At 30.8% G+C, this 5,209-nt stretch overlaps 1 protein-coding gene across 2 annotated transcripts in view; it reads right to left on the minus strand.

Annotated features, from left to right (window-relative positions):
* Positions 1–627, minus strand: part of LOC104793528 (MADS-box protein SOC1) — a 4,509-nt gene extending 3,882 nt beyond the window's left edge. Inside the window, exon 1 of one of the 2 annotated variants that reach the window (XM_010519886.2) lies at positions 552–627. The gene's annotated coding sequence lies outside the window, so the exon portion shown is untranslated. Of the gene's footprint in view, positions 1–232 lie in introns of both variants that reach the window. The other variant, XM_010519885.2, reaches the window with a different exon arrangement.

Below are 5,209 nucleotides of genomic sequence, written 5' to 3' on the forward strand. Positions count from 1 at the left end.
AAAAAAAAAAAAAAAAAAAAAAAAAAAAAAAAAAAAAAAAGATTGAAACTTTTCATTTATTTTGGTTTAATTTGAAAGATGCAACTTCTTTTCAAGAGATTCAGGAGAAAGAAAACAAAACATCAAATCGAACAAAAAAAATGAAACCAAACCCATCTAAGGTTTTAGATCCATAAAGATAAATGGAAGAGTCAAAAGCCAATAAAAGAAAGGACGAAGAGATCGATCTTACCGATTGGCTAAAAGGGTTTTATAAAAAACCTAACCAGGAAGGAACCTTTGTTGGGTGGTATCAAGAGAAGAGGTACACGATGGTATATGGCCAGAGAGAGAGAGATATAGGAGACAAAATACAAAAAGCATTAATGGAGGGCTATGGAGAAGGGGAAGAAGGAAGAAGATGATCTCTCTCAAACTTGATTCTCTGCTAAAGGAAGGACCTTTTTATGGAAGTAGCAAAAGAAGTAGCTTTCCTCGTTTCATCTATTTGTGTGTGTAATAAAAGAAACAAACAAAAGACAAAAAAATTATTAGAAAATAAAAAAACTCACAACACTCTCTGCTTTCTCCTTAAAAAAGATCCTCTTCTCGTTGTAGTTATGGTAATGGTGTTGTAGAATTATCATTTTCCTTTTTTTTTATATATGTTTATTTCTTTGCAGAAAGAATTAAAAATATTAAAATAAATAGAGAGAGAGAAAAGTAGGAGCAAAATAGAGTCATATGTGTCGCAAATATGATGGACGCTTGAAACCTCATCCTTTACTTATTTTGGAAAAATGCCTTATGAAGGACCAAAAATAGCATATTTTGATACATATGGACATATTTACATACACATCTTTTTCCCTCCATAAATATCTATCTAGTTGTAGATGGAATTGGCTGTCAAAATTATTATTATTTTTATATAATTTCTTTTATCATTTTTGTTAATGTAATAAAAAAAATCTTTTGATTTAAATGTGGACACAAATACTCTCTCGTACCTATATGCCCCACTTGTTATCGTTACGAAAATGAGGATAACCGAAGATCTAATTTAACTGGTAAATTAATATTTGATTTGTATATTGCAGGTCAAATATATGATAAACGGATATGTTAGGGAAACGATTTATCTAGCACATTTTTTTTTGTTAACTATATAATTTCAAGTCTCTTTAGTCGATAGTCTCTTTGTTATAATATTTAATCAGCTTTTAATATTACTTTTGGTGCACAAACCGTTAATTATACTTTCCAAATATTATCAAATTCCCAATTACTTAAATTACCACCAATCAATATATATGGAGTTGAGTAGCGACGTGTCTAAAGAGGCAAATTTTGGTCCCTCGGATTATAATTTTCTATACAGAATAAAGAAAACGTAACTTGGAAATCCAATAATAGTTCAGCTTATCGAACGTCTTGTCTACCCTAGTGCCTAGTGGCACCAAAAATAATCCTTTTTTGGATATGAAATGGTTAATCGAAATATAATGATCTTTACCTATATAGGGAGGACCACGCAAACTACTTACTTATTTCGAAAAAAATAAACATCCTCTCTCTGGTGACTTTATATATTAAATATCACCGACAGGTCTGAAAATATTTGTGGATACACACATTTTTTTTAGTGAATTGTTGTATACTTGTATCTATCTTTATTATTTGTGTTCTTATAAGTTTACACATGTGTAACCCGGTTTCGGTTTGGTTATGTATCTCTTTCAAAACCTATTCAGATTTATAGCAGCATTATCGTTTTCTTGTGTTTCGTTTTTTGTTAACATTATCGTTACTAGTAAATACGGACACTTCTAATTGGTTTAGATAAATCTAGAAAGAATCGTATCTGCACTGACTGAACCACCTATTCATTATTTTTTTAAGGGTTCGTCCTAAAATTAAAATGATTGTGCAAGCTAGTAATATGTCTCACCAAACGTGAGATAGATAGGACCGGGACTATATATGCTTCAATTTTTTTCTTCGGCGTTTTCAGTTCTATTTTTAACCACTACAAATATGTTAAATGGTTTAAAAACATCCATCTTTTCACATGTCATGCAAAACAAATTAATTATGAGATATGTATTGTTTATAGTTTAGAGACAAAAAAAAATTGAAACATTGCTAAAATTTGGTATGCGTTTAGTCACAAGTTTCTTGGGTGCTATTAAAAACCATGTATTAATAATGAAATGAAACCTTGCATTTATAAGATGTATATATACTTCCAAAATGTTACTGATACGGATATGTGAGTGTAAATTTACCACTCGTGAGTTATCAGTTCATGTCGTTTTAGAAAATCTTGGTATTTACTCACGATTTCTAGAGATTGACGGACAAGAATTAGAGAAATATAGTAAAGGGGGGAAAGAAAAAAAGAGCGTACAATATTAGAAATACATCAACATCGTCCGTACAGTCACGTACAAAGGCTAGCCAATGATAATTCGAAAACACACCTCTTACTTTTTCTCATCAATCGAAAAATCCCAAAGACAATAATAATATATTTATTGTTTTACTAATTCTATAAGATAAATCGTGCTCCACACTTTGGTCCTCTCATGGGACCCCAAAAAAAATATCGCATATATCTCCAAAATAATTAAAAAAAATTGACTACAAACAATATTTTAGCAACTATATGGACCTACTTTTCTTACCTCTTTTAACCTCTTTACTTCCTCTTTTAGGTTAAATCTATTTCTTCGCTCCTTTGTTTTCATTTTCCTTATCTGTATATTCACTTATTTTAGGTGTTTAGATTTTTATGACATTAATAGAAGAAAATATATCATCAAAATAGTGTTGTAANAATGAAATGAAACCTTGCATTTATAAGATGTATATATACTTCCAAAATGTTACTGATACGGATATGTGAGTGTAAATTTACCACTCGTGAGTTATCAGTTCATGTCGTTTTAGAAAATCTTGGTATTTACTCACGATTTCTAGAGATTGACGGACAAGAATTAGAGAAATATAGTAAAGGGGGGAAAGAAAAAAAGAGCGTACAATATTAGAAATACATCAACATCGTCCGTACAGTCACGTACAAAGGCTAGCCAATGATAATTCGAAAACACACCTCTTACTTTTTCTCATCAATCGAAAAATCCCAAAGACAATAATAATATATTTATTGTTTTACTAATTCTATAAGATAAATCGTGCTCCACACTTTGGTCCTCTCATGGGACCCCAAAAAAAATATCGCATATATCTCCAAAATAATTAAAAAAAATTGACTACAAACAATATTTTAGCAACTATATGGACCTACTTTTCTTACCTCTTTTAACCTCTTTACTTCCTCTTTTAGGTTAAATCTATTTCTTCGCTCCTTTGTTTTCATTTTCCTTATCTGTATATTCACTTATTTTAGGTGTTTAGATTTTTATGACATTAATAGAAGAAAATATATCATCAAAATAGTGTTGTAAGTTGTAACCTACAAATTTTGAAACAGTGTCACTTGTCTACACATATATAATGATAACGTATCGTTATAGTATCATTACTTCTAAGCCTTATCATTTTCTTATAGTGGATCGTTATTTTATCACTTTTTTTGAATCTACATGTTATTGATTTTTTTTTTTTGTTAATTATAAAATCACGTTTGTAATTTGTGAACGCCCCTACGAAAAGGACAGATTCCTTTGTTGTCCATAAAACCTACTTCTTTTGTTTTCTACTGTTTTTTTTTTATAACAAATTTGTGGTTTTGTTGTTTGGTTTCTTAGGTTTGGTGGAGGTTTGAAGCTCATTAATAGTCTGTGAAAGATGCCCTTTGATTGATTTCCCATGCAATTTCACGCATCAGTAGTTTGGTCTCTAAGTCTCTTCCATTTTCCTTGTCTTGATCTTTAATTAACTTTAATGAAACCAGTATTCTATAAAAGCGTTTTTCTCGTCTTCCATAAATTTGTTTCCATGCGACAATGGTAGCTGAAATCACTTAAATAGTCTTAGCCAATAAAGCAGTTAATGTGTATAGTTAGTTACAAAGATATATGCAGAAGAGGAACAAAAAAAACGTGTAAGCCATTTTTCTTAAAACATGAAGATGTACTAATCATCATTGACGAAAACTATATTGTTGACAATGGATGAACCAAATGTAAAAATTCTTCAAAACAACTTTATAATAATCCCGGTGCAGTGGTGTTTGTGAATCTTAACTTCTTAAGCATGGTAGCTGATAATGATTTTTGAAGTTATAACAGAAGTTTATAGGAAGTATATTTTTATCACAAATGATGAATTATACTACTACTAATAGTCAACTAAAAAGATGAAAGCTTTTCTATCCACCGAACGAAAACAAATTACGAGATAGACAAAAAATAATTATTAGTTGGTTAACTTTTCTGTAGACGCGTGATTTGGGGGGGAATTATATGTCAATAGCCTCTCTATACACATTTGCACATGTATTAATTAATGACTATTTTTTCTTTGGAATCCACTTACTGTATATCTCTATCTGTCTATTAATAATCAAGCCTCATTCATCAAAGCATATATATATTTTATAAATATACAAGTCCGTATAAGATATGGTTTGTTTTATAATAGTACTACTTTAGTTTAAGTAAGTAAGTACATGATTAAGGAAATGTGATTAAAATTTAAAGTGTCGGATAAAGAGGGTTAAGAAAATGAAGTTAATTGGAGAGTGTGAAGGAGAGAGATTAGATATGGCCATTGGGAGGAGAGAGTTGGCACTTCCCACTTCCCAGTTGAGGTACCGACACATGTCGGGCACATGGGTCCTGTAATAAGAAGAGGAAGAGATTCACGTCCTCTGTGCAGGGGACCACAGAGAGCGTGCTGTGCACCGCCCTATGCTCTCTTCTCATCCGACGGTCTTTGTTTCATCTTCAGATTTTCTCGCTCTCGTGGGTTCCCTTCCTTTTTTTATTTTATTTTATCTATAAACTATGCTTGCGTCAGCTTTCCCCCACCTGGGCTTTTTATTCTTTGCAACTACCCCAAAAGAGTATACTCCTAATTTAATTGGATTTCTCAGATGTCAAAAAATCAAACTAGTAGTATATGATTCTTTTGTTTTTAACAAGAGTTTTGGGTAAAGTAATTAAAAAATAACACTGATACATTCGAAATTTGGATAATACAACATATGTGAATAAGTAATGTAACCTCAAAATTGACAAAAAAAAAAAAAAAACAACAAATA

This window comes from Camelina sativa, chromosome 6 (genome assembly GCF_000633955.1).
Source record: "Camelina sativa cultivar DH55 chromosome 6, Cs, whole genome shotgun sequence".
NCBI lineage: Eukaryota > Viridiplantae > Streptophyta > Magnoliopsida > Brassicales > Brassicaceae > Camelina > Camelina sativa.